The sequence below is a fragment of the Momordica charantia genome, assembly GCF_013281855.1.
Source record: "Momordica charantia cultivar OHB3-1 chromosome 11 unlocalized genomic scaffold, Mcharantia_2.0 BLBB01000011.1, whole genome shotgun sequence".
Taxonomy (NCBI): domain Eukaryota; kingdom Viridiplantae; phylum Streptophyta; class Magnoliopsida; order Cucurbitales; family Cucurbitaceae; genus Momordica; species Momordica charantia.
The window spans coordinates 18,113,435-18,124,266 of NW_028275159.1; the positions used below are offsets into that span (position 1 = coordinate 18,113,435).

At 33.3% G+C, this 10,832-nt stretch overlaps 1 long non-coding RNA gene across 1 annotated transcript; it reads left to right on the plus strand.

Annotated features, from left to right (window-relative positions):
- Nucleotides 1-200: 200 nt before the first annotated feature.
- LOC111019639 (uncharacterized) lies at nt 201-2,482 on the plus strand. Its single transcript, XR_002602577.2, has 3 exons — nt 201-341; nt 1,073-1,129; nt 1,917-2,482. It is a non-coding gene; the product is annotated as an uncharacterized LOC111019639 (long non-coding RNA).
- The last annotated feature ends 8,350 nt before the right edge of the window (nt 2,483-10,832 follow it).

A 10,832-nucleotide genomic window follows, 5' to 3' on the forward strand; every position in this document is an offset into this window, starting at 1 on the left:
CAGTAATTAAGAGAACACTCATGTACTCCCATAAATTCGGGGATGAGTGAATTCCATCTTGTAAGGGTATTTTCGTAAGTTTGAAAAAAAATATAAAAATAAAAAAAATTGGGAAATTGTTGAAAAAAAGTGGGTTTGTGTGTGTGAGCAGTGGAAGGGAACACGTGGAAAGGAGGAAAAAAAAAGAAGAACATAAAAGAAAGAAATTCGAAATGGAAGGGGTTTTGGAGAAGAAAACAGAGGGGGGGGGGAGCGAGGACTGAAAAAGGGTGGATAACTCAAGGTTGCTGAAAGGGAAGAAGAAGAAGCATTGTGATTTTAGAGCCAAAAGTTGAAATTTGGTAAGTTTTCTAGAGATTTATCAAGGAAATCCATGGAAGCATGAAACTCTTTAAGATTGGGTTTTGTGGGTTTTCTTCTTAAGGAAATTCCTAGTTTTGTGGGTATTATGCTCTGTTCATACATCTCCCCGACTTCCTATGGGCGTGGCTGAGAACAAAGTGTGATTTTGTGGTATTTGATTATTAAAAGAAAATAAGATTTTTCTTTTCTTTGTGGTTTACTCAAATATGGAAGTCGGTGGAAAAATTGGTGATGTTATGTTGATTCAAGAAATTGAGAATTTATGGTTTCAGTGAGCTGTGAGAATGAGTTTGCTGGCAAGGAGAAAGGTAAGGTGAGAAATATAATTTTAGAGACTTGGGAAGAAGAAGTTGCAAAAAGAAAAGGAGTGGAAAAAAAAAAACAGAAGTTGGGATGAAGTAGAAGATGAATAGTGTAGAGGAGAGAGAAAGGCTATGTGTTGAGAATTAAAATTAAAAATAAAAGGAAATGAAAGGAAACAAATGGTTGTGAAGTGAGGCTTTTCACGTCTAATGAATTGGAATGGGTTAAAAGGATATGATAGTGGAAAGTGGGTCCCACTTGTAAGGAAGATGAAAGAGGAAGAGGTGTAATTGGATGGTAGAGAGAGAATGGGGTTGTTGATTAAATTTATGGTTTAATTTGAAGAATTGTAGAGTTTAAATTGGTAATTGAGGGTGAATTGAAATTTCATTGGTTATTATTTCAGGACGATCGGAAATTGGAGAGCAGCGTACCAACCAAATTCACCTCGTTCATAGGATTTGTGAGTGGTTATTTTACTAAATATTTTCAGATATCTATTGTAGAACCTCAAGAAAAATATATAACGTATGTTTGATTATTTCTGCTGAGAAATTGAGTTTTGCTGAGAATTTCTGAGAAATTGTTGTGTTTACTTAATATGATTAGAAAGAAATATGTTTAGAAGTGATTTATGATAGAAATGTTCTTAGAAAGAAAGAAAAAGAATTTTTAGAACTGTTATTGAGATTGAAAATTTCTGAGAATCGGTTTCAAACCACCATATTGTTATATCCAGGTGATTACCCGTATGCTATGTGAATGTGTTTCTATAGTATACCCAGAAATAGAAGGTCTTTGGGACCATTTTACTCCACGCGTTGAAAGAAATATTCTGCTGTGTATATTGAGATTACTTTATGTCAGTGGACCAGAAATAGAATTATTCTGCTGTGCGTATTGAGATTACTCTGCGCTAGTAGACCAGAATAGAATGTGGATAAATATATGGTGTTGAGTTTCCTTAATCTGTTTTAGGTTTGAAAGAAGATATTTGATATGTGTTTCAGAAAGTATTTTTAGGAAGTATATGTTGTTACAAGTTATGCTCAGAAAATTACTGAATTTTAGTTGCTCAAGTTATATGAAGTTTTAACGAGAATGTTTATTATTTCAGCTTTATGAAGCTCGTCTTGAGAATTGAAATTTCAGTTGTTTTTATGGAATAAGTTTTATGAAATTATTTTCTTAATAAAATGTCACTCACTGAGCTTCCTAGCTCACTGTTTATCATTGTTTTCCTCCTCCAGGCTGCACCTGAGTTTCATAGAGATAGCCAACCAGTTTCTGCCACTCACCGTCTCAGAATTTGCATATCATTTTGTATGTACATCTAGAATGACTTATACTGGAATAGTTGTACGTTTTGTGGTCGTACAACATGTTTAGAAGTCGTGGCCGAATAGTTATTTTATAAATGAATTATGTTACACTTTATGTTTTATATGTTGAGGAATAATCTAAATTAGTTTTAGAAATTTAGAAAGAATTTGACTATAGACTTGGTAGATGGTTGGGGGTCTGTGGTCGGCACGACTTGTCCTATAGTTAGTAGGTGTTTAGGGCGGGTCGTGTCAATGAAGTTATGTCCAGCTCCCCACTCGGTTTCGTCCCCAAAATGGTAGGAATATTGAGTCGGCAACTCGAGCCACTTTCACCCATACAGATCAAAGGATGAGCCCTCACGGGTAAGAGTCAATAACTCACTCAGGATTGAGAATGAGTTGTCTGGTCATCCTATGAAATAGCAATTTATTATTCAACGGCGTTACATCTAAAGATTGGCTATTTCGCAGTCCGGTCTTATACAAACTCATTATATAGGATACCCCCACTCACATGTCTCCACACGAACGACCTGCATCAAGTTGTCTATAACATTTACAAAGTGGGTCGTATCCATAGTATTGCCAGGATAAGGTACCAAGCCTTATCCATATACTATAGACCCTTTAGGTTTTTCACGGAACATTATCCACTCGTATATCAAATATATACCTCGTATATCAGGGGTATATCAAATATATACCCAGTATATATACTGTCCCGGTTACATGAAAATAACCTTGGATGTTTAGTTTATTGGATTTTGGACAATGCAATGCTATGAATTCAACAACAAATTTGTTGAATAAAACTTTATTGAATATACATTTGTTTCTACATAAATACAAACTACGAGTCTAGGGCAACACACCCAACAGAAGCCAGACTCCTTCTGGACCAAGAGATACTGATCGTTTATGAAGAAGGTGAATAGCGTTGAGAGAGTCCGAGAGTAGCCGAATTTTCCGATATCCCAAAGACTGAGCAAAGTGAAGACCTTCCAAAATCGCATGAATTTCCGCAAGGAGTGGGCTAAGGGAGTTGGGGCCAGACGAAGCACGGGCTGCCAAAATTGTCCCCGCCGAATCCCTAAGGATTGCTCCTATCCTCGATCTCGAATTAGTTCCACAGCAAGCGGCATCGACATTAAGAAGGATCCAACCATGTGGAAGATGATTCCAAGATTCAACAATGTTATCTGACCCACAACGACGAAGAGGATTCAGAGATGAGGAGGAAGAGGTCATCTTGGCTTTCTCTGCGTAAGAGGTAATCCAAGCACATAATTCTGATAGATCTGGGATTTGTTTACCATGAACTCTCTGATTTCGATCGTTCCAGATTGCCTACGCCAATATTGCAGCGAGGTCATTATCCAAATGGTGTCGAGAACTGAGGATCGTAAGCTAGAGGTTTCTATTTTATTTTAATTAATAATAATGACAATAATGGTTTATGTTAAAACTTTAAAAATAAAATCATATAAAAAACAATAAATTTAATAGAGTTTGTAATTAATAAAAAATTAAAAGGGTATTATGGTCCAAAAAAGTTTTTTCAATATTGTGTCTTTTTAATATATTATAGATTATAGATAACTACCGTTTCTTGGTTTTTGTTTATACTTTTATTGAAAAACCTAAATATTTAATAATTATTTATATTTTTTTTCTTATGTTTTAAAAACCGTTCTTATAGTTATATAGAAATTTTGAGAATAACCAAATCAACTTTCTTTCTGGTCTATGTTTTCAATTTTTTTCGAAACATAAATAAAAATATTGTTTTATGATCTGGACTTCTAAAATTTGTAATAAATATTAAAAATAATAATATCAGGTGGAAATTTTGAATGTTAATTTTTAAAATGTTAATTTTCATCTAGAACTTTTACCTATTGAATTTAAAATTCAATGGTTACCTACTATTTGAAATAAAAATAAATAAATAACAATAAATAGTTATCAAAATGCAATTAGTTTTTTTAAAGACAAAGAGGAAACAAGATTCAAGAACGTTACCAAACGGTCCGAGAGTTCACGTTTCTTTTTTCTTGTTTTTTAGAAACATAAGCATTTGTTAACAGTTCATTATTTCTCGTTTCTCTTTTTGAAGAAATGTTTTTAAAGTGGTATATAGATTTTGGAAACAACAAAACCAGTTTCTTGTTTGTTGCTCGTGTTTTAGTTTTAGTTTTGTTATGGACGGGTAAAAAACCATGTGGCAAAAGCCAATAGGTTAGAAACCCGAGGGTGTTGATTAACTTGGAAAAAACCGACAACAACAAAAGGGTATCGACTCGACCTAGCAAAAGAAGTAAACCTGAAGTGTTGCGAAAGAGTTCGGAATAAACTGGATATGCTGCTAAGGGAAATACTGCTTCGAGAGAGGGTGGTACGCTCGGAAGGAAACTCACTTTAAGAGAGAGGAGAGAAGCCTGGACTTAGGGTATTAAACCATTGGTAAAAGTCTAGTAGGTTGGAACTCAAGAGTAAACCAAGAGACTTGACTACAGCGAACTACGACAAAAGGGTATGGGGGCTATAATAGGCCAGCGCATAAAAACGACAACTGATAACGACAAATACTCTCAACACTAAGGGACTCGGTTGCAGCCAACTACAAAAAAAAAAGAAAATGGGGGCTGTGACAGTCAACCCATAAAAAGCGACAACTGACAACGACAAGTTCTCAATGTTAAGAGACTTGATGGTAGCCAACTACAACAAAAGAGAATGAGGGTTAGGAAAGTCAGCGTAATTAAGACAACAATCAACAACGACCAAAAAGAGGCTATTCCACAAAAATAGTCAAGTCATAAACGACAAAATACTCTCAAAGCAGAACTTTGATAATCTTCAACTTTGAGGTGGGGATATTGTTATGGATGAGAAAATCCTTATTTTGTACGATTCGAATTCCCCTTATTTAAGGAATTCAAAAGGGTTAGGAGAAGATATCCTGATTGCCTCAAGATTCTCCCCAGATTCAGATAACCAGATTTCCTAGATGTATCAAATTCGAATTCCACAATCCCGAGGGATCAAGATTCAACTCTTATAAATAGGGGAGTAAACCAAACCCTTAAGGTATGGTCACAATACCGGAGCCTGTGTGGCAAGAGCCACACCAGTCTTTAGTGCTATTATGTTTTACAGGTGTCGTCCTTTATTCTAGAAGATTGGTGCGAATTTGGCGAAATCCCAGGAGACCAAATATCTGCATCAACAAGTTTTTTCAAAGAATAAATAAAAGCATTGTTTTATCATGATTTACTTGTAAAATCAATTCATAATAAATATTAAAACAATATATAACATTAAGATTTTGGATATTTAATTTAGAAGTTATATTTCATATAAAACTTTTTCCTTTTTTTCTTTTTGGGTAAATTGTATGAGTCCGAAGTATGATAATTGTTGCAACTGCACCCTAACTTAAACTTTCAATTGTATAAATTAAACATTCAACATTCAAACATTCATACATGAAAAATTGTATTCCTTAAATTTAAAATGGTAGAAATTAAAGAAGATAGAGCGGTCGAATAGAAAATCCAAGGAATTCCACTAAAAAAAATTATTCTTTCGATTCCATTGATGTTGACAATCATCATCGTTCAACTCAAATTGGTCACTTGTAAGTTTTCGGAAAGAAAAAAACATAAAAATAGCAACCAACAAAAACATTTTTACTAGAAAAAGGCACAAATAAAAGATCCTGCATACTAAATCCTTTAAACCCAAGAAGGGAAACAAAAGGGAAATGTCTCAGGTTACTATTTGGGCTCAAGAATGAAGAGACGAAAACCCCATTAGCGAGAAGAAATAAAAAGAGGTTTGAACAACATCAAAAGAGTTGCAATGAAAGCTTTTAATAATGGAGAATCAAATTAGCAATTTGGATGCTCGATTTAGAGGAATACCGAGAAGAACGGGGAAGATGGAACCTAAAAGGCTCCTTTGGTAACATTCATGTTTCTTCGTTTTTAATAAAGAAAAATGAATTGTATGACCCAAACATGCATGAATTAAAGTATGATAAAACAATCTTTTTATTTATGTTTTGGAACGAAATTGGAAACCGGAACAAGAAAAAAGAAACTTGTTTTTGTTGTTTCCAAAATTACTATAAAATTTTGGGAATGTTCCCAAAAAATGAGAAACATAAATAAAGAAAATGCTTACATTTCTTAAGAATATTTTAAACCATAAACAAGAAAGGGAACGTTACCGAACGGGCCATAACTTTTCTCTCTTTTGTTCTTTTCTTATTATTTTTTTTTTCTAGTTTATAGGTAAAAACATAACATAAGATAAAATTCTCTGTTCGGCTCCTAATCTCGTCTATCATTATCATTTGCAATTGATGATCATCACATTAGATGCAATTTTTTTTTTTTAAGTTTAAAGGAGTAATTTTCTCACTCATAAAAGTTTAATTGTTAAATTTTTACTTTCAAAAGCTTAGGAGTATAATTTTTTTCATTTATGAAAGTTTGATGATTTAATTTTTACACTTGAAAGTTTAGGGCTATATAATTGCAACAACTACAATAATTCAGGAGTGATTTGTGCAATTTATTTATTATTATTTATCTCTCTCTACAATTTCTCTCTACAAAATTTTTTTTTTCTCTCTAAAATTTTCATATTTTAAAGATTTATTATTGTTTGTCTCTCTCTAAATTTTTTTATCTCTATCTATTGTTATTTTTTATTTTTTCTACCTGATCAGTTTCATTTCTCTCTCTAAAAATTTCTTTTTTCGGAACACTTTTTCTCTTTAAAATTTTGTCTTTTATAACTTTTATTTCTCTTCCTAATCTATTTTTTACTCTGAAAATTATGTGTTCTTTTCTCGTTCAATCTTCTTTTACTATAACTTTTGTTTAGATCTGTATTTATTTATTTTTTCTAAAAATTATATTTTGAATATTGTTTTTATCTCTAAATTTTGTTCCGCTATAATTTTTCTCTTTCTTTCTAATTTCTTTTTTTTTCTTTAACATATATTTTCCTCTCGACTTTACTTCTTTTCTCCAAATTTTTTTTCTTTTTATCTTTACCTTTTCTTTCAGTGATTTTTTTTCTAAATTTTTTTATTTATCTCTCTAAAATTTATCTTCCAAAAGTTTATTTACATTTGTCTAAACTTGTATTTTCATGTCTCTACATTAGGGATCAGAAAATTTTTTGCAAGATCAGACCCCAAAAATAGAAAATCAATGTCCCGACCCCGTCCCCGATTCTATTTTTTTAAATAATTAATATATTTATTACATTTTTTTTTTAATTCTTAAAAACCAATTATAAAACCGATAATTTTTTTTGGAGAACATCTATGAGACCAAAGAACAAGGTGGAGACGAGGATTAAAAAATTTCACTAGTTCGAGAATGAGGGAGAGAATCGTCACTCGCATCCACACCATTGTCATCTCTACTCGACATAAAATTTTCTCGTTCTAATATGTATTTTCAATTTTCTACCTTTTTAAAAATAGAAAACTAAAAATGGTTACCAAACATGTTTTGGTTTTCTATTTGGTAAAAAAAGAAAACAAAAAATGGTTATGAAACATATGTGGTTTTTGTTTTTTAAAAACAAAAAACCAAAAACAAAAAAAACCAAAAACTAGAAACATAAAAACCAAAAACAAAAAACAGAAATGGTTAACAACAGGTTCGAAATGTTTACAAAACATTTTTTTTATGAAATTTGAAAAACCTTAAACAAGAAATTTTATTTGCTCTATTTTTCTTTATTAAAGAAGAAAAAACGAGAAACATGAAACAATACTACAAATATGGTCTTCAATGATAGTTTAAAATGGTCATTAACTTAATTCATGATAGTTAACTATCATGAATATCAAGGAAAAAAAATAAAAACATGACAGTTTCTGAAAAATTGTATTTAGTGCAATTACAACTATGTGCAATTAGAACTATATGTGGTAATTTGTCATGAATTGATCTTCTACCACAATTAAAAAATGTCACAAATAATTTATTTGATAACAGTTTATAACTATTAATAAAAGAAGCAAAGATTTTGTTATCGACTTAAGAAAAACTTAATAACGACAGTTTATAATTGTCACAAAATGTATTTTAAACTACGTTTTATAAGCGTCATGTAAATATGTATAACAACAATTTGAAAATGTCATGGAACATTTAACGATGATATTTTTTAACCATCATGAAAACTTAATTATGAAAATTTATAGTTGTCACGAAATGTATTTGAACGAAATTTCATAAATGTCACGAAAATATGTATAACGACAATTTAAAAATATCATGGTATATTTAATAATGACATGGTTTTACCATCACAAAAAACAATATAGTGACAGTTTAAATGTTTGTAATATAATTTTATAACCGTCACAAATTTTTTTAACTATGACAATATTCATATCACAATTTCTTTAGGATAAAAGTTCTGAATAGTCAATAAAAGTTCGACAATGACAGTTTTTGTTTGTCACAAAGAGTTTTCAATCACATTGTGTTATTATCGGGAAATATATTTAGTTGACTTTTATAATTGTTTATGGTATTTTTATAAATGTCATAGCTATTGAAATAATGACATTATTTTAATAATGGAATAAACCTATCATGAAATGTTTTTTCAAAAAAGTCGTTTTCTACAATTGTACCTAGTACGTGTCAATTTTACGTCTTTCAACATACAAAAGAACATATATAAAGATATGGAAACCAAGAAGCCTATGTACATAAACAGATTATGATCTTGATTAGTTTCAGCTTGTTGAGAGTTCTCTTTTCTTTCTAGACCGGACCCTTTTTTAGACCGTCTCTTGAAACACCTACTTATCCCTCCTGTACTTTTGGAGCCCCAGGAATGGTTTTGAACATGACATGGATGGACAGTCGTAGCTAAAGGCTTGACTCGAGCATGTGGTCTCGGTTACGAGGAAGCTTTTATTTACCCCACTCCGGTAGTCAAGATGAAGTCTGTTTGTCTCCTGCTCTCTATTGCAGCAAATCACATATACATAAAAACGAATTGTATTCACATACAGATCAAATTCATATGCACAAACCAAGTATTTAAAAGTGCATAAAACATGTTTTCACTGCTAACCCAACGAAAATGTACCAAAAGTCACATCATTACAAATAAGGTTCTTCACAGCACTTTTTGCAAGACCTAAGCAATAAAATGAATCAAATATTTGTCCATAATATAGTGATTGTTGTAGCCACCGTATTTGGCCCGGCTAATTTTATTTTTTATTTTTATTATTATTATTATTTTAGTACAACATGTGGGGGTGGAGATTCGAACTCATGACCTCTTGATCAGAGATAAGTGCCCATTTCTTTATTTATTATTATTACTTTATTAAGTTGTATTTTAATTGTTTAAATAACATAAGTTTACTTTATTATTAGTTTAAATTAACTTAAATTAAAAAGGTTAGATTTATTTAAATGTTTAATTTTATTAATAAGAAAATTAAAAATCGTTTTGTTTAGATTTTGTTTTAATAGATTTTGTTTTATTATTAATAGGAGATGGTCCGAATGATGCACCCAGTGGGGGACGTAGTGATCGAGGTGATGGTCCTAAGGATGACGATGGTTCTACACCATCTCCTAGGGACGTGGACGACACAGATGACATGATCATCGATCCCCCCCATATGATCGCGCACAAGACAAAGGAACATCAGTCCGGCCAACCGACCGAGGACCAGGTTGAACCAGAATGCGAGGTATGTGTTCGTAATCTATAAGTTCAAATTCGATCATAAACATGGTCTAACGAAGGTTACTCTGCCCTGTATCAACAACATTCACCTGCCTTGACGCGCAAGGAAGACATGGGTACAGAGGACGTGTTCAAGGAAGATATCGGTCTACATGCGCGTTGTGAGGCTGCCCCTCTCGAGTAGACTCATGTTCAGAGCAGACAAGTGGACCATATTACGATCGATTCGCATCCGTTAGAGTCATCTATGGACGACGAGGTATTTATTTTTGACTTTTCAACTCTAAACACAAGATTTTATTTGCTAACATAATTTATCCAGGACGAATACGCTGAGGACTTCACGGACTCTGATGCGGAAGGGTCGGGAGCGACGTCGCAACCAGACCTGGATGAGGTATGTGTGCTATCGCAGCCCATTGAACGTCAGAACCCTCGGCAGGGGTCTGGGAAGAGGAAGCTCCCATGGAAGCTTCGAGGGTCGTTCAATGTCATGGTGGACGGGAAGCGGAAGAAGGTAATGCGATATGACCCACTAGTCCACGTCCCCTCTGAACAAGTCCAGAAGTTTCATGCTTGGCTGGCGAACCCTAACACTGACCGCGCCACTCGCAAATCATGCTACGGTGATCGAGGAAAGACATGGTTCCGTGACCTTATCAACTCGGGCAAGTGGATGACGAGTGAGGTACGAGTTCGAAACCCCAAATATGTGTTGTACTGGTATTTAGTTTTTTCTAACAACAATAACTTATACAGGTGATCGATTCGTTGTTCATGTTCACGCGGAACAAACTCGAGCAACGGCAGGACTTGTGTTCTCGAAGATTCACCACCGGTGACATTGTCCTTGCAGTATGTAATATATATATATATCTCATACGCTGACCGTTTTTACAAATTCATGTGCTAACCGAAATTTTTTATTCGTTGCAGAACTTTCTTCGACGAACAGACGGACTATATCAACGCATGACAGCCCCGAACGCTGTACCTGCGAGAGTTGCAGCGGAATACGATTGGGCTGGTAAGTGTAAGACCATCCTGAGCTATATGGACGGGACGCACACCGACTATCAGACACGATGG